Source organism: Neolamprologus multifasciatus, chromosome 8 (assembly GCF_963576455.1).
Source record: "Neolamprologus multifasciatus chromosome 8, fNeoMul1.2, whole genome shotgun sequence".
NCBI lineage: Eukaryota > Metazoa > Chordata > Actinopteri > Cichliformes > Cichlidae > Neolamprologus > Neolamprologus multifasciatus.
This window is the reverse complement of record NC_140446.1, coordinates 25,489,327-25,509,368: the sequence shown is the minus strand read 5'-3', so window position 1 is coordinate 25,509,368 and position 20,042 is coordinate 25,489,327. Positions and strand designations below refer to the sequence as shown.

Sequence of the window (20,042 nt, the reverse complement as noted above, 5' to 3'; positions counted from 1 at the left end):
GGCTTTTACACCATGACTTGCATTTTAAGATTTCAAGCCTTCATAAAAATTTGAAATTACAAATTTTTAAACTATTATTATATTAAAAGCTTCATCATCACAGGAGCTATTTAATTAGTGTGTGTTTACGCATCTTTTTTTTAAACTTACAACAAAAAGAAACTGTCTAGGATGGATCTGGCTGTGCGTTCATCTTCCTGGAGGATCTGTATAATCAGTGTAAGAGTCTGGCTCATCCACAGATCAGTTTGGAGGGCGGCCATCCCTGCAGAATGACAATGAGGTGGTGACAAGGAGCCACAGCTGGATGTGACAGAGAGAGATGAATGAGGCCAGAGAGGGAGAGATCAAACCCCTTCAGCACACCTGCTCGCACCTGTTCAGCACTTTCACTGATCCTCCTCCAGAAGGACAGAGCACAAAGACACGGACAGGAGGAGAAGTAAAGGTAACATACGGGGATTGTTTTGTTATACTGACACACTGATGAAACAAAGGGGAAGAAATTAGAAAGAGCCACAGTTTCCTTGAAGCACTATGACCAATTGCATGTTATGTATTTTATAACTGGCTGTCCAATGTGTCATGCATGACACAGAAGTCCATATTCTCCTAGTAGCTGCCATAGTGGTCAGTCACCTCAAGACACTTTACATTGTAAAGTAGACCCTACAATAATATAAACAGAGAAAAACCTAACAATCATATGACCCCCTATGAGCAAGCACTGTGGCGACAGTGGGAAGGAAAAACTCCCTTTTAACAGGAAGAAACCTCCAGCAGAACCAGGCTCAGGGAGGGGCGGGGCCATCTGCTGCGACCGGTTGGGGTGAGAGAAGGAAGACAGGATAAAAGACATGCTGTGGAAGAGAGACAGAGGTTAATAAAAAGTATAATTCAGTGCAGAGAGGCCTATTAACATATCGACTATTAACACGGGAATGTCACTGAAAACTGAAATTCAGCAGTGTTAGTGACAGACAACACAAAGAAGGTGGGCACAAGTTGAAATTTGTCAGTTTTGAGTAGGGATGGGTACCGGTATCGTTCTGACATAAACGGTAGTAACCAGACCGAAAAGCAGCGCACATTTAGGTGCTTTATTTCCTGAGATGTCATACACTTTAAATTCTAGCCAATCATTTTACGTTTCCGAGGATAGTAGGCGGGTCCAGGTACGTACGTTCTTTTAGAGCAGAGCTACAGATTAAAAATGCCCAAGGCGAAGCGGTCAAAAGTCTGGCTGTACTTCACAGCAAAAGATGCAAACTCAGCAGCTGCAACAAGTGCTTTAAGCTGATACTGTGATACAGTCAAAGGAGGTGACACCTCAAATCCGATGAAACACCTGGCGACGCATAGCGTTTTTTTTAAAAGCAGAAAAATGCGCCGTATTTGATAGCTTGCTGCGAGACCTCACACCGAGTGCATCTACTGTGGGTGTGGTGGTGACGGATGATGATGCAGCAGCAGCCGTTCTTCTCTGCGTGAGTAGCTTCATGTTGTTCGTGTATAATTTACGTTGAGTAGGCTAACCACGTTATTACATTAATGCATGTAAGGTGAACTAGCAAACACCATCGTAGTTACATGCAGCTGTCTTCTTGTTTCATGGCAGATACTCCCTTCACCCTGGCCAAAAAGGCTAAAATGACCAAAGAAAAAGTGGAAAACAGCTAAACATGAGAGGTTTTTGGACAAAGTTTGTGTTTTTTCCATTGTTTAAGCACTGCTTCCAGCCAAGAGTGATACCATATATGCCCTATAGCTGCAGAAAAGGCTAACATTGTTATCTTTTTACAAAAAAACAGCTGAACATGAGAGGTTTTTGGACCAATTTTGTGTTTTCCATTCTTTAAGCACCGGTTTGAGCACCGTTTAAGCACCGGCACCGTTTCAAAAGTACCGGTTTGGCACCGGTATCGGATAAAACCTAAACGATACCCATCCCTAGTTCCGACCAGCAACTACTTTTCCGCTCATTTTGCTGTCAGTTCTCTCTTAGAAGATTTCTTAGATCTTTTAGAAGCAAATCAGACTCTCCATACATCATCATCAGCCATGCAGGTGATTGGGAAATAATATTCTCCAGCCACTTCAAGTTATCAGAACTACATTGAGACAGTAGGAGACAGTCTGGGAGAAAAACAAAATGTAGTTAGCTACTCTGAATCACTGCCAAGAGGAGCAATACATGCACCCTGAACGTCTGCCAAATGCAAGTTTTCACTCCTAAATATCTTTATCCTTGAAAAACACACATGACCCATAATCAAATGACTGCTTTGAAAGTAGAAACTTTTGGTTAAGGCTCCAAAAATGTTGCTAATCTATAACAGTTATGATTTATGGTCAAAACCCTGCACTGACACAACACTGTCAGAAACCTACGCTCATCACACCTTTTCTACAAACCACAATTACTTTAAATTTCTGAGAATTAAAATGTGACAATCATACCAATCTCACACAGTGACTGGTCTAACATAAAGAAGCACGACAACACACTACAGTATATGACTGATTAGCAATGGCTGTAGACATTCCAGAATTACCACAAAAATGCATGTTCTTGTGTGTTCTTGAACTAAAACAAATATGACCCTGATGACAGTCAAAGACAAAAACCCATAGGTTGTGTAAAAAAAGTTGCTCTGCATAATACCAGTGTTGCTGGAGCTCTGACTTCTTTAGACCCTTGTTCTTCTCCATGCACCTCGGAAGTTCAGTTCAGCTTAATTCAGTTTTATTTATATGGTGCCAAAGCAGCAGTTGCCTCAAGGCGCAAGTAAGTAGGTGAAGTTGTTCCAGAAATCTCCTATGACTTTGTTCTCCCCATAATTCATTCTGTACATAAGACTATGTACAAGCCTGACTATATAAGGTCTTATTCTTACACACAGAAAAAGGTGTCTATCCTTGATGTCTCCTCAGAGATCCTTAGTCATCGCATTCTTACAGTTTTGTTGTTAGATGAACTTGTTTAGGTCATTTTTGTAAGTTACCGCTGCAAACTTACCTAAAATTCTTAACTTGTAATTATTGATATATATATATATATAGTCGTGTGAAAAAAACATTTTCATAGCATGTCCATGGTTTGTCATCGTGCCAACCACAATGGCAAAGCTTTGGTGTGGCCTCTTGCAAGTCTCTAGTTCTATTCCTGTCACAGGGTCATGTGACCCGGTGTTTTGAGTTTCATTGTATTTAGTTTTTCATTGTTCACATTTTGGTTCATTTAGTCATCGTTAGCTCCTAGGTTGCTCAGTTATAGTTCCTTGCTATTAGATCCTTTTGTGTCTTCACCCCAAGTGGTTTAGACTTCTTTGTTGGTTTGTGTGTCTAACCTGTCATGTTTCATGTCTGCGTGGTTTACGTTATCAAGTTTGTGTCACATCTGCATCTTGTCATGTTTTTATGCGTGGGTATTATTAGTTAGGATTCAGTTGAGTTTCATTCTAGTTTTGTTTCTCCTATAACTTCTAATGTATAAGTCTCTCTTTGTGCTGTATGTTTCATCTCCTGTTCCCTTTTCTCTCTGTATGTTCTTCAGTGTTCGTGCTTCTCGTCAGTCCACCGTGTTAACTCCACATCTTAGGCTACGTTCACACTGCAGGTCTTAATGCTCAATTCCGATTTTTTGATCAAGTCAGATTTTTTTTGTCTGGTTGTTCACGCTACAAGACACGGTCAAGCTCATCATAAAACGGGCAGCTGACTCGACCGCGTCCACTTCGTTTGTTTATATCTTTATCCTCTTTACACTTGGCTCTCAGGCTCTTCACTTTCCTCTGACACTGTATCCACGTTCGCCTGTGCCCCCGTTCAACCATTTCTTTGGCCATACACTCGAACACAGCCCGGTTACGATGCGACCCTTCAAGTTTAGCTTGAATAGAATTGTCTCCCCACATGCTAATCAAGTCCAAAACCTCAGTTTCTGTCCATTGACTCGCTCCGTCTCCAGTTTCCGCCGCCATGCTTTCTCGTTTGTCTTCTCCGGCGCTGAAAATTGGCGTCTGTCTTGTGTCAGTGACGTAAAAGACGGATTTAATGCGACATGACCGTTCAAACAGCAGTCGCTTTCTAAAACATCAGATATGTATCGGATTCAGTACCACATACAAAAGTGACCCGGGTCGGATTTGTGCTGTCCAAACTGTCCTACCATGATCGGATGTGCGTCGCATAGGGTCAAAAAATGCGGATTCAATGTGCTTTCGCCTGCAGTGTGAACGTAGCCTAAGTCTGTCATGTGTTTCATGTTGTCAAGCCTGCGTTGTCATGTCTACGTTTTTCAGTGTTTCCTGTTTTATTTTAAAAGTCTTGTTTCTATGTTCATTGTGCTTAGTATTACTTTTCACTTTGGTATCATGTTGTCATTTGTGTCAGCTGTTTCCTCATGTGTTTCCACTTCCCCTGATCGTGTTTTCTTTCAGTCTTCTGTGTATTTTCCCTCCATGTCACATCAGGTTAATGGATTTTCATAATTCTGTTCAGGTCATGTTCATGCTCATGTTTTCGATTCATAGTTCCCCATAGTTCAGGATTATCCCCAAAGGTTGATTCTGTTCATCTGGACGTAGTGTTTTCAGTGGGAGAAACGTTTCGTCACTCATCCAAGTCTCAGCTGACTGCAGGTGTCCCCAACCTCATAAATAGTGCATTTGCACAATGACTGAAACTAGCAGCACTGAATGAACAGTTGGCTGTGAGGTCAGTTCCTTGATCATTTATATGCACATTCTCGTGACCATTGATCAACAACTACAACAACTACTGATCAAAGACCATTTATCACAGTTACTTTTTCCAGTCTAGGTTCTAGTTTACTCTCTCATGTTCACTTTGCTTGGTTTTTGCATTCTTGTTATCAGCCCTGATAAAGGCTCACCCTTGGTTTAAAGCTCCAGTCTCCTCCCATGTTCTGCATTTGGGTCCATTCCATTAATACACTGTGGTACCCCACTGTGACAATTCCATACCCACCAAGCCGGACTGGAACACACTTGGTCTAAATGTTTCCATTCATTCATTGCACTATTTCTGCACACAAACAGGTAAACTAGTATTGATTGATTGATTGAATCTTTATTTTGAACATGTTAAAAAAGTACAACAACATAGAATTAAAAGAGACAAATGAACAAAACAAAACAAAAGGAAAACGAGCAACCACAACTACAAATAACTTTCATGTTCAAAAAGGAGCAGGAAGAAGCAGAAGCTTATTGAATCCCACCCCTTTTCCACTATCTAGTAATCAATAGACTACAGAAATACCTCTTTGCAATTACATTATATGTCATGTGTATTTTTTATTATTATTTTTTTTTTTATATATATATATATATATATACATATATGTTTCTATCTATCCATACATACGTATATACACATTTTCAATAACCCCATTAACACCTCAAAGGATACACAACCTACAGATATATATATACCCATACCAACATACCCGTGCACCCGTACACACATGAAAATATTAGACAAGAACACCCGATCAAATCTCTACCTCTTCCCTGTACCCTGTAAAAACCATCTCCTTAAACCGCTTTTTAAACTGTGTCATGCTCGGCTTTATATCTTTAGTTAGTCTGTTCCACAGCTTCACTCCACACACAGAGATGCAAAAACTTTTTAATGTTGTACGGATACGAGGATGTTTTAAATTTAATTCCCCCCTCAAATTGTATCCCCGTTCCCTTTTAGAAAACATTTTTAGAATATTGCATGTGTTCCAGCCTTAAGCTGTGTGAAGGTGCAAAATTATTTTTGAAAACTGTGAAAAACAAATCAAAGTCTGTCAAAGACTTCCAGAAACAGCTACTTAGAAATGGTGATTATTAAAAAGCTGAAATTGAATCTAATGTGTTTTGTTTTCTTAAAATAAAAACACTCTGATTCAGATCCCACAAAGAATTCAATGTGAGCTTTTCACAAAAACACAACATAAGTATATTTAAATATTAAAGAAATGACCATGCTCTGTCTGCTTCACCTGGATACATTGATTTCCTTCCATCTCCCCACAGTGCACAGTGTACAGTAAAATGAAAGCCATTTTCTTTATCATTCTCTATAATTCTCTGTTGAATTGAATTGATTGTCTTCACACCATAACAGCTTATAGGAAGCTATTACTAAGGAAGTAATAACAAATGGCTCAAGATAGCAGAAGCAACCCTCTTGACCTACTTCTAACCCACATGAACACTTGTGTTGTTTTGATGCTTTTTGATTGATGAAATATACAAAAGAAACATTATGAATGAGGGAATGCACAAAACAGTGAAGTGATGAAGTACCAGTGTTATTGGGGGGGAATAAGAAAGCCTGCATCAAAGCACATAAACATATTGATTAGACCAGCTGAACTACAGTAAAATGAATATGGCACAGATACTTCTTGCCGTGACAGCTGTGTCGTCCTCTCAGTTTTTAATCATTCCCTTTTCCCTACTCATCTGGTTCTTTTTTTCCATCCTGAAGCCCATTCTCTATTCTGATCAATTTTGCCAGTATCACGCAGGAAACCGCATGTCTAATTAAGGCTCTGTGCCCATGGAATCTTCTTTTCAGTAAGTGCCCCAGTGCTCCTGAGCTTAAGCGCTATATCTAGGTCAGAACAGCACTGAACCCTGGGGTACAGTGCACTGTATAGTTTCAGGGAGTGTGAGCATTTTTCAGATCATACTGTGATCCGCCGTATCTTTCCGCCTCTTTATCTCAGTCGAAAGACGTACGCTGTAATGTGCTCTGGTGTTAAATACCACACAGGGCAATTATCTACAAAGCAGCAGCAGCGTGTGAGCGACGTGTTAAACGAAACAATGTGGCTTACTCAGCGCCTTGGAAACAAGCTACAGGCTCCCAGTAATGTGTGTTTGCTTATATGTTAAGACCTGTAATGAACTCAGTTAAAAACCGTTAAACTAACTACACCATCGCACTTTTTTATTTAAGCATTATGAGTTTCTTGTAGTCTCCCTCCTCCACCAGCTACCTCCACCCTTGGGACCAGGTGTGAAGAGTGGTAAATTGAAAGGTCCCAGGCAATCAAGCAGGAGCCCCAGTCAGCTCAGTCAGCTCAGTCAGCTGGGGAATTCACTGTGGGCCAGGATGAAGAAGCAGCCAGCCTTACTAATATAAGTAAGCAGCCTGCAAAGCCTGTACTGTAACAAAATGGGATTGGCTATGCCTTCCACGGCAACCGCCGAGCTGCTGCCCACCCTGTGTTGCAGAGGTGTCCGTCAAAAGCAGTTTGACAGGCCATTTGTCTCTGCCAAGTTCTTTGCATGAATTTGAGAGAAAGCCAAGTTCTTAACTTTATAGCATCAAGTCTGTGAAGGTTCTCAGTCATCCAGGTCATCGTAGTCAAAGGAGCTTGCAAAGAAAAGCGTCTGGACTTCTTTAAGTTGCTTGAAGACGTTTCACCTCTCATCCAAGAAGCTTCTTCAGTTCTAAGGTCAAATGGTGGAGAGTCCCAGATATAAACCTAGTGGGAGTTTCCCCCCACAGAGGGACAAAAGGACCCCCTGATGATCCTCTAATCGCCTGAGCCAAGGTGTGGAACTGCTGTGTGGGTCCCAATCAGCCAGAGTTTCGGGTGAGTTCATTGTGAAACCTGGTCCCACCTTATCATGCGAATTCCTGAGGTCAGATGGCCCAGGATGTGAGTGGGAGTTAAGGCGTCTGGGAAGGGATCTCAAAACTGGATTATAGATGGCAGAGAGTTGGTGTCGTAAACCACCGCCTCTGTTCAAAGATGGTCGCTCACAGTGGACATAGATGGCTTCTTTCACTCCTCTTTCAAACCATCTGTCCTCTCTGTCCAAAATGTGAACATTGGCATCCTCGAAAGAGTGACCTTTGACCTTAAGATGCAGATGGACAGCTGAGTCTTGTCCTGTGGAGGTGGCTCTTCTATGTTGTGCCATGCGCTTGTGAAGTGGCTGTTTGGTCTCTCCAATGTAGAGGTCTGGGCATTCCTCGCTGCACTGTACAGCATACACCACATTGTTAAGTCTGTGTTTTTGTGTTTTGTCTTTCGGGTGAACCAGTTTTTGTCTGAGTGTGTTGCTGGGTCTGAAATGCACCGGGATGTCATGCTTGGAGAAAACCCTGCTGAGTTTTTCTGATACACCGGTACATAGGGGATGACAATGTTGTTGTCTATAGCATCAACCAGGTCACCAGCAAACCAGCTTGGGTTTTGGGTTTGGCCACATGCTAAGTAGGCAAACCTTCAGAATATTTCAGTCATACTTCTAGTCACCTAGATTTTGACATTAATGCCTTAGTGTTAAAATCATTTTCAAAACATTCAATTGAAAAGAGTGGGATGTTAAGTGAACCAAAACCTTGACTCTAGATGGATCAAAAGTGACATGTTGGATGTAAAGAGCATACCACCGTGTCAGTCTTACCCATCATTTCAATGATAGATTAGTGTCGGGGAGTTTACTGGAGAAAACTTTGGAGAAAAAATTCACATTTTTCTTTGCTCTCTCTTTGACTTTTTTCAGTCCCATACGAGTGCTAACGCAGAGGGTTTTTTAGTGGTGACAGATATGATTGAGGAGAATACTGGTTGGGAGGTTAAGGGGTGTTTGTGCATCTGTGTTTATAACTCATCCAGCTTTCCACTGCAGTTGAAAGAGAGTGTTTTGACAGACATGTGACCCGACGCAGGCAGTTCTAGCTAATAGCTGCCAGGCTTTAACTCCACCAAATAAATAAATACAGTAAATAAGATTGTTAAATAAATCTAATAGTCTTAAATGTTAAACTTTGGTTCATTCATCAGTCTGAACTGTGCGGCTGAGGCTGCTGAAGTGCAAACTTCCACAAACGCAATAAAGAGACAAAAGGAGAGAGACAATAAATCCTGATAGACTTCCATACAGTGGAAAAATAATAGACGCTCTAGTCAATAAGATGTATTTACAAAACCTTAATGAAGAGTATTTTAGAGCCACATATATGCTGCTTCAAGACTCTGAGAAATCCACTGCATGGCAGGCTGACTTTACCCAGGTATGTTTGCTAAACTGTGATTGGACAAACACTGTTTAGGCAAGGTCAATTCCCAGTTTAATTTATTACGAAGCTGTAGGTAAACAGCTAAAGGATTGACATGAGACCCTACAGGATCAGTGCACTCGCTGTATCGAAACGCCTTTCTCGACTCACTGAGCTTTCACCTCATAGTCAGCAGAGCCTGATTGCTTTCTTGCTGTTGTGTAGACCAGATAATCTCAGCCAGCCCTCGCCACTCCCACCAGACTGATGGAAAAATCTGTTCATCGGGTTCTCTAAATGTTTTCATTATTCATCAGGCTGATCCTTTTTCTTTTTGTTGCATGAAAATGAACTTCACCTCATCTATATTTATGTTGTAGTCTAAAGCAGCTACAAAACAGCACCTTTTATGTACACTGTTAAAAAAAACATCCTAAAACAACGGTAATATTCCGGCAGCTGGGGCGCCAAAATACGACCGTAAAATAACAGAAAATAACTGTCCCATAAAAATACGGTCATTTTCAGTAATGAAAATAGAGTTTGTTGCGCTAATTTTACGGGATTCTGCCTTTTCCAAGTGCTTTTAGACATTAAATTAGGAACATTTTAACGTGATCAAACAATGAAATTATCTATAAACAAGGTCACTGAATGTGGCAATATGAATGATAATACGTAAATGTACAGAAATATACAGTTAACAGTTGGTTTAAATAATAATGGATTGCACACCCTGGGACAGAGGCGAGGCTGCCATATCGCACCATCGGCCCCTCTGGCCATCGCCAGTAGGTGAAGAGTCTTGACCACGGACACAACGACGGAGAGTGTCCGAGCCGGGGCTCGAACCGGCAACCTTCTGATCACAAGGCGAACTGCCAACTCTTGAGCCACGATTGCCATAACTAGTAATGATAATAATACTTATGTGATGTAACACAAGCTTATAGGGCTCATGTTATATGCTTTTCCATGGCATTACATTTGAATTCAACAGTTCAATCTTTCAAATAATGGACAGATATTTGTGAAATCATGATACATTTGTGAATGTATTTTAACAATCTAAATATGCATATGTACAGACAGATACATTTAATAATCATGAAAATTAAGTTTCATTACATTACAGTGATCACAAATTTAGAGGATCATCATTTAGCCTGGAGAAATAGTTTGTTGCTTTATAAGAACGCCCTCCGCAAAGCCAGAACAGCTTACTACTCATCACTGATTGAAGAAAATAAGAACAACCCCAGGTTTCTCTTCAGCACTGTAGCCAGGCTGACAAAAAGTCAGAGCTCTTTTGAGCCAACCATCCCTTTAACGTTAACTAGTGATGACTTCATGAACTTCTTCACAAATAAAATTTTTATCATTAGAGAAAAAATTACCAATAATCATCCCACAGATGTAATATTATCTACAGCTACTTTTAGTACCATTGATGTTAAGTTAGACTCTTTTTCTCCAATCGATCTTTCTGAGTTAACTTCAATAATTACTTCCTCCAAACCATCAACGTGTCTTTTAGACCCCATTCCTACAAAACTGCTCAAAGAAGTCCTGCCATTGATTAATTCTTCGATCTTATATATGATCAACCTATCTCTAATAATCAGCTATGTACCACAGGCCTTCAAGGTGGCTGCAGTTAAACCTTTACTCAAAAAGCATCTCTAGACCCAGCAGTCTTAGCTAATTATAGGCCAATCTCCAACCTTCCTTTCATATCAAACATCCTTGAAAGAGTAGTTGTCAAACAGCTAACAGATCATCTGCAGAGGAATGGTTTATTTGAAGAGTTTCAGTCAGGTTTCAGAGTTCATCACAGCACAGAAACAGCTTTAGTGAAGGTTACAAATGATCTTCTTATGGCCTCTGACAGTGGACTCATCTCTGTGCTTGTCCTTCTTGACCTTAGTGCAGCATTCGATACTGTTGACCATAATATCCTATTAGAGCGATTAGAACATGCTGTAGGTATTACAGGTATTGCACTGCAGTGGTTTGTATCATATCTATCTAATAGACTCCAATTTGTGCATGTAAATGGAGAGTCCTCTTCACACACTGAGGTTAATTATGGAGTTCCACAGGGTTCAGTGCTAGGACCAATTCTGTTTACATTATACATGCTTCCCCTAGGCAGCATCATTAGAAGACATAGCATACATTTTCACTGCTATGCAGATGACACCCAGCTCTATCTGTCCATGAAGCCAGATAACACACACCAATTAGTTAAACTGCAGGAATGTCTTAAAGACATAAAGACCTGGATGGCTGCTAACTTTCTGCTTCTTAATTCAGATAAAACTGAGGTTATTGTACTCGGCGCTGAAAAGCTTAGAAATATGGTATCTAACCAGATTCTTACTCTGGATGGCATTACCTTGGCCTCCAGTAACACTGTGAGGAACCTTGGAGTCATTTTTGACCAGGATATGTCCTTCAACGCACATATTAAACAAATATGTAAGACTGCGTTCTTCCATTTGCGCAACATCTCTAAAATTAGAAATATCCTGTCTCAGAGTGACGCTGAAAAACTAGTTCATGCATTTATTACTTCCAGGCTGGACGACTGCAATTCATTATTATCAGGATGTCCAAAAAACTCACTGAAAAGCCTTCAGCTAATCCAAAATGCTGCAGCAAGAGTACTGACAGGGACTAGAAAGAGAGAGCATATTTCTCCTGTTTTGGCTTCCCTTCATTGGCTTCCTGTTAAATCCAGAATTGAATTCAAAATCCTGCTCCTCACATACAAGGTCTTAAATAATCAGGCCCCATCTTATCTTAATGACCTTGTAGTACCATATCACCCTATTAGAGCACTTTGCTCTCGCTCTGCAGGCCTACTTGTTGTTCCTAGAGTATTTAAAAGTAGAATGGGAGGGAGAGCCTTCAGTTTTCAGGCCCCTCTTCTGTGGAACCAGCTTCCAGTTTGGATTCGGGAGACAGACACTATCTCTACTTTTAAGATTAGGCTTAAAACTTTCCTTTTTGCTAAAGCATATAGTTAGGGCTGGACCAGGTGACCCTGAATCCTCCCTTAGTTATGCTGCAATAGATGTAGGCTGCCGGGGGATTCCCATGATGCATTGAGTTTTTCCTTTCCAGTCACCTTTCTCACTCACTATGTATTAACAGACCTCTCTGTGTTGAATCATATCTGTTATTAACCTCTGTCTCTCTTCCACAGCATGTCTTTTATCCTGTCTTCCTTCTCTCACCCCAACCGGTCGCAACAGATGGCCGCCCCTCCCTGAGCCTGGTTCTGCCGGAGGTTTCTTCCTGTTAAAAGGGAGTTTTTCCTTCCCACTGTCGCCAAAGTGCTTGCTCATAGGGGGTCATATGATTGTTGGGTTTTTCTCTGTATCTATGAAGCGCCTTGAGGCGACTTTTGTTGTGATTTGGCGCTATATAAATAAAATTGAATTGAATTGAATTTAACGTTAATTTACATTTGAAATGTGAAGTCAAAGTCTATTTACGTAACTTTAATGATATTCTAGAAGAACAGAACATTACTGTAAAATGAACAGTAAAATACCTTCACATTAGGATTTTTTCCTACAGTGCTGCCATACCCGCGACCTGGTTGTTGTTAGTTCACATTCATTGGCCGATGCTTAGCGTCATGTTATTATGTGTCCCAACATCCAATGGCATGTCACATTGTTTTCATGGCCACACCCTCACCCCAGGTGCAGAGGCCTATTTCTGTTCTGAGATTTATATTAATTGCAATTCCTAACTCTACATTTCTTGTTCAAAATTTATAATTAGCACAGCGTGGCCCTGCAATGTTTTACATTGTGGCATGCAAAGGAATCTTAACAAAGAAGCTCATAGAGAGAGATTGAGCTTGTCATCCAACCCCAAGCTAGTAGCGGGAGCTCTTTATTAAAACACATTGTGGTGCTACGATGTGCCTCAAGGTTCAACAACAGCACAACAGAAGTCACTGATGGTACAGCGCTCTCTCTACAAAACAACAACTGTCAGTGACTCTGCACCACGGCATAAACACAACATTCAAGATAACAGTTAAAAGTAACGTAACCATAAACAATAAAACAAGAACATCTAAGAAGCACATGTCCCAAGGCATGATGGGAGAGAGCTAGCTGTTCTCCCAACACGCCACAATATGTTTTTTTTTAGTTTTTATTCCTATTTATTATATTTTCACTTGTTACCTCTTAATTATTGAATCAGACCTAGGTGACATGAAATTTTCAGCAAAATTATAATTCAAATACTCCTTTAATTATTGATTATTCTCATTAATTTCCGATCATTTTATATATTTTTCCATAGTACTACATTTGAATTTAACAGATCATTCTCTCACGTAACAGACAAATATTCATGAAATTATGATACATTTCTGGATGTATTTTTACAATCTAAATATGCATATATACAAAAAAAAAATATTTAAAGAACAAGTAAATTGTGTTTTACTATATTTACAGAGCTGTTACGTTATTTTACCTTTGACATGTAAGATCACAGTCTACTTATGTAAATTTAATGATATCCTAGAAAGACAGTACAAAACTGTAAAATATACAGTAAGATACTTTGACATTACTATTTTTTGGAACAGTGTATAACTGTTTATTACTGAGTAAAAATTGTGAATGACATCAAAAACTTGATGTCATTCGCTTTTGAAATTTTGCTTTTTATTTCGTTTTACTATTATTGTCATTGTGAAAACTTGATCTACAGCAAAGAGTTTTCCTTGTTTTATTGAAAAAAATAGATAATCCTACAATGGTGGCTGTTGTAGGATAAACAATTCTGGCCATTGTTTATTGTAGTGAGTTTAGGCTGTGAGGCGGCTGTTTAACTCAGCTGTCAATATGTGTCCATGTCTAGTTTAACTGGAGGAGGATGTAAAACTTCCAGAACAAGTCAATGAGTCCGTGAAGCTCACTTGTGTCTAATGACAGCAAACTTGGGGTGATTGTTGAGGACAACCTGAATGTTTCTGTGAGTAAGTGCAGCTGTTTTTGCTGCTGTTACCCATCAGACAAACTAAACTCGGATACTTGAATAAACTCTCAAACTATCTGAGACTGTAATCAAACTGTTATCAGAGTGAAGGTGTAACTTTAAGACCCTTAAGTCTAACATTAGCTGGCCTGTTGTCAATGTTAGCTTATAACCAGCTTTTGTTATGGTGTGGCCTGCTTGTTGTCAAGTGTCCACAGCTGGGAGAGTTTTATCTGTAATCTGCATGAAGCATTAAGCGGCAATGTTTGGCTTGGCCACTGTATCTGTGTTACGCCCCAGTCTAAGGGTACAGGAACGCAACATAAGTTTGAAAAGAATGCCCCGCCCTGGTCCCCAAAACCATACACAGAGCGAAAACCAATTTCTTAGTGAATGGTGGTTTATTCTCTACACTGCAAAAGAAGCTCCGGGGTGAACAAAGGCCAAAATAACAAACAAAACAAGCTAAGTCAGGAGGAGGTGCTATCCAAAACCCTATGTGAAATCAAACATCAAACAAAAGACAAGCGCTACACCTAACTCCCTAACTGAAATAAACAGGAGAAAACAGTGCAAGGGAAAACAATAAGGTAGCTCACCCCTTCTGTTCCAGTGCTATTTACAATGTGCTATGTACAATGAAAACTAATGTACACACTATATACAGAACTGAGAAAAGTCGCAAAAATCACAGGCACAAATATCACAGATTTTGGAGGCCGGGGTCAGGTCTGCTGCTGCTGTCAGTGGCTGCCCCGGGACAACTGCTGGTGATGGATTTTGAATGCGACCACATGATCAGCGGACCAATCGGCAGCCGTCAGCTCATCCAATCCGGGGCCTGCAAAGACTTAAAGACACAGACAGAAACAGCCACCAAAACAGATTATGGACAGGGCCATAACAATCTGGCACCCAGTCCAGTGTATTTTTAATTAATTAATTCTAAGTCTGTGAGAATGCATCAACTTGATGGAGAATGTACTTAAACACTAATAAATGCATATACTGTATGTGAGTACAATGGTTTTTTTTTTTATTATTAAATAACCTCAAAAATTGTGTCTTTAAATATATCCTGAGGTTCCATAGTTTTGTCTGTGGATCTGTATGTTGTCAATAAATGGTAAATGGCCTGCATTTGTATAGCGCTTTACTCAGTCCCTAAGGACCCCAAAGCGCTTTACACTACATTCACACACTGGTGATGGCAAGCTACATTGTAGCCACAGTCGCCCTGGGGCACACTGACAGAGGCGAGGCAGACAGACACTGGCGCCACCGGGCCCTCTGACCACCACCAGTAGGCAAACATGGGGTTAGTATCTTGCCCAAGGATATTTGGCATGCAGCCAGGAGGCAGCCTGGGATCGAACCACCGACCTTCAGATTAATGGCTGACCTGCTCTGCCACCTGAGCCACCCCTTTAGCCAGAAAGTGGAAAGTCACTGTGAGTTCACTGTGAATGCACAAGGGACTGAAGCATCAGTGTAACACTAAAAATAAATGTGAAATGTATTACTTTGGCAAAGTCCAAATGTTTAAACGTCTCATAAACTCCCTGTGCAAAAGTAAGCCCCATATTGCACTGGATGTGGCAATAGGGTCTTATAAGGACGGCGGTCTTAATGACAAATCTACATTTTCACATTTAACGAGTGTGTTGGCACAAATTACAAATTTTTTAAACCTGAGCAATATCAAATCATGACTGTGCATTATAATCATTTCAGCACCGTTTTTAATAGACTTCATCTAACATGTTTGGGGTTTATACAAAATATGAAATCATGTATATTAGATGAATGCCCTGAAAAATTACCCATCCGTCCATTTTTTTCCACCTATCCTCGACCATCGTTGATGCAGCAGGCTAAACAAGGACGCCCAGACTTCCCTCTCCCCAGCCACCTCCTCCAGCTTATCCAGGGGGACACTGAGGCGAGTAGCGGCAGGCGGCGGTCAAGGGTGAAGGCCTCTGCAGTTCAATCCCTAGCCACCGAGGCTGAAAGATGATTCTAAGAAAAAGTCTCATATTTTATAATGAATTAAAAATACACAAAAAAATGTGCATATCATATATTTGCAGGAATGTCTTAAATACATAAAGACCTGGATGGCCGCTAACTTTCTGCTTCTTAATTCAGATAAAACTGAGGTCATTGTACTCGCCGCTGAAAAGCTTAGAAATATGGTATCTAACCAGATTCTTACTCTGGATGGCATTACCTTGGCCTCCAGTAACACTGTGAGGAACCTTGGAGTCATTTTTGACCAGGATATGTCCTTCAACGCACATATTAAACAAATATGTAAGACTGCTTTCTTCCATTTGCGCAACATCTCTAAAATTAGAAATATCCTGTCTCAGAGTGACGCTGAAAAACTAGTTCATGCATTTATTACTTCCAGGCTGGACGACTGCAATTCATTATTATCAGGATGTCCAAAAAACTCACTGAAAAGCCTTCAGTTAATCCAAAATGCTGCAGCAAGAGTACTGACAGGGACTAGAAAGAGAGAGCAGATTTCTCCTGTTTTGGCTTCCCTTCATTGGCTTCCTGTTAAATCCAGAATTGAATTCAAAATCCTGCTCCTCACATACAAGGTCTTAAATAATCAGGCCCCACCTTATCTTAATGACCTTGTAGTACCATATCACCCTATTAGAGCACTTCGCTCTCGCTCTGCAGGCCTACTTGTTGTTCCTAGAGTATTTAAAAGTAGAATGGGAGGGAGAGCCTTCAGTTTTCAGGCCCCTCTTCTGTGGAACCAGCTTCCAGTTTGGATTCAGGAGACAGACACTATCTCTACTTTTAAGATTAGGCTTAAAACTTTCCTTTTTGCTAAATCATATAGATATCATCATATAGAACACTCATTTACTGTTTTCTACAGTAACAGAGTGGACATGCAGTAATAGTAGTAACAGTAACAGTTTATACTGTAAATAATGGCAGCAGGGTGGATATGTTATGCTTTAACATACTCGTGATTTCCCTGCAAAGAAAAACATATAGAGAAAAAAAAATAGTATTTATAGTGTTGAATATTATGAATAAGTCTATCCAACAGTAACAGTAACAAAAGGCCATTTTTAATAACTTATATTAGCAACTGAACTTTAACTAAGATGACTGGGGACATGGTAGTTGCAAAAAAAAAAAAAAATGTAAATAATTGTAGATACATATAATTGTTTCTATGAGTGTGTGTCTGTCAAAAATAATAAAACCAAGTCTTTCAGCTACCTTAACGTCTCCTGGGACTTTTACACAAATCACCTTTCTCTCTTTCCTGCAGTCAGCAGTCCGAGGTGGAGGGCGAGGTGAGGCTCCAACCTCTGTCATTACCCACAGTGATACCAGCACCCTTCCCACATCTGTGCAGACGGTGTCATCTGACACGGACCCTCGGTTCATTACATAACTATTGTCATTCAGAGCTGCGCGTCCTTGACTGACACACTAACGCCTAATCCCTCTAACTTGATCTGTTTTTCTCTTTTCACTCAAACAGTCTTATCAGAGACCTGTCCTGCAGGGATGGATCTCAGGCCATTTCTGCACTGCGACATGCCTGATATGAAGCAGCGCTTCATTAACCCAGGAGATTTCCAACCTGATAGGAACTCCCAGCTTGTCTGACAGATGAGACGCAGGCCAAAGCTGGACACAGTGTCAGCTTTGTTGTGTACTATGAAAATTAAGATGGACTGATGTGGGTTTTTCAGGTCAGATAAGAGTCTTCACATTTCATCATTTTGCAGCTATCAGCTGAGTCTCCCCAGGCGATTTCCTTCTTGTTAGCAGCGAAAATATCTTCACAAACCAGATGACTTTGTAAGATGATCACACTGGGAGAAACATTTCACTCAGCATTATTCAATTCTCAAAGTGAACACAACAACATTTCTTTCTGTATTATCTAGTTAACCATGTTTCATAGATACACAAGAGCAACACTTCATCTGTTGTATTTTCAGACAAGATACATTTGTCTGCGTCTCAAAACCGCATCATTATAAATGGCATGTTTGGGCTCTAATGCACACTTCAGGATGTTCCAGTTTAGGGGGACCAGACAACGAAGAAAGAAAATCGAATTTCTTGATTATGCAGTGTACCCTTTCTTGTTCCTCGGCTTCTTATTCGTGACACCAAACTCCCCCTCCATTGTTGTTTGAGCAGACTAAACATGTGAGATAAGACAAAATAATTTGCACTTGAAACAAAGCCTGGCCAGATGTTTCCCCCTGCTTTGTGCATGGGTGATGGGTCTAATTTAATGCTAACACTTTTGTAGTGTTGTATAAGTAGAATTATGATTTTTAAATTGGGTAAAACAAGTAAAATCATAATCATCACACTGCAAAACAGTTGTTTAATACAAAATAATACAAAATATTGGGGATCTTCTGACTCATAGGAGTGCACACGAGCCTGAAAATCATTTCTGTACAACTTCTCCACTATATTGACGTCTGAGTAAATCCTCTCGAGGTTTTTCTCGAGATTTCAGTGTGAAGAAGCTGATCACCATCAGGCTCCATACAGCAACATTAGCAGGCATTCTATGAGTTGCCGTGCATTCGCAGGTCCTCTCCTGAATTGGGATGGGGAGTTTGGAGATACAATCAATGCTGAGCTATTTGTTGTGTTTGCTGAGCCTTTTCTGGATAGTTGTTGCCGTGTGGGAGCGGGCATTTGCGCTTAAAACAAAGCCTGGCCAGATCTTTCACCCTGGAGTGGGAAAATTCCTGGAAAAGCCACTCTGGGAATGACACTGCAAAGAAAGGGTGTTCTTTGCTTTCAGAATATGTAAAGAGCCATTCGAACGGCATCAAAAACTAGAAGCTACCGAGAAGTTTGCTTTTCCCCAAAACACACAGTTAGTGTTGTGCAGGGTAAACTTCTTAACAGTCTTTAAATCCCTGAAGAACCAACAAGGGTTCGATTTTGGTCCAGGTTAGTGTCCTTATAGACTTTTTTTCCTGTTTTTGTCCAGTTTTTTTGGACTATTTAAGAAAAATGGTAATCCACAAATGAATATGAGATTCCATTTGAAAGGTAACATTTACAAGTTTACCTATTTGGCATGTATCGACTACAAAACCCAGCCTTAATCCTACTCCTAACCCTAGATTGGCTGCTGATCAGATGGTGGGTGTTAAGATGTTTATGCTGGAATTCAAAGTAACCCAGCTGGCAGGCTCTGCTATTTCTCTCCCTTTCTCTCGCTCACGCTCTCTCTCCACCTCTTGCTTTGGCTCTCTCTCAGGAGGAGTTTGGAGCAGGTGCCCTGAGGAGGAGCAGCACGACGGCATGCAATTTATCTATTTATCACTGTTCAAGATTTAAGGAGCAACTTAGTTTCTACCCCATGCCAGATTGTTGTTGCCCTGATAATTTGGCTTTGAAAAATAAACCTGTGTTCTAACAAACCATCCTAGCCTTCTCCTGGTTTATTACTCTGCTCGTGCTTTGTTTTACCCGCTGCTATGCTAACCTGTACTTACCTGCAATCATTTTCCACTGCTCCCAGTAAGCTGATTTAATCACTCTGCACCGTCTCTCCTGAACTGTCCTGTCTGCACTTCTTCAGCTGCAACCTGAGCGAAAGGTCAAAGTAAGGAATAAACCCTGCAACACATTTAAACATTCCTCTTGTCAAACTGGGACCTTTTCTCTTCTCCAGACAGCCTCCGTGGAGAATTCCTGACCCAGTCTCTGTAAACCTTACCTGAACTTCACCAGTCTGCCTCAAACTTCAAACTTCTATGCTCCTTTAACTACAGTCTGTAAATACCACTGGTCACCTGTCTCCCGCATTAGTATGCCATTTATAAATACAGATATATTATATGTACATGATGCAACAGTAACAAACATATCTGTATTTATAAATGAAAAACTAAGGAGGAGTAATGATGATGATGAATTGAGCACTTGCTAAATCCTTATTAATGCTTAATAGTGTGACGTTA

The 20,042-nt window shown here is 40.5% G+C and overlaps 1 long non-coding RNA gene across 1 annotated transcript; it reads left to right on the top strand.

The window, feature by feature from the left end:
• The first annotated feature begins 146 nt into the window (after positions 1–146).
• On the top strand, positions 147–19,502 carry LOC146513208 (uncharacterized). Its single transcript, XR_014875818.1, has 2 exons — positions 147–448; positions 17,360–19,502. It is a non-coding gene; the product is annotated as an uncharacterized LOC146513208 (long non-coding RNA).
• The last annotated feature ends 540 nt before the right edge of the window (positions 19,503–20,042 follow it).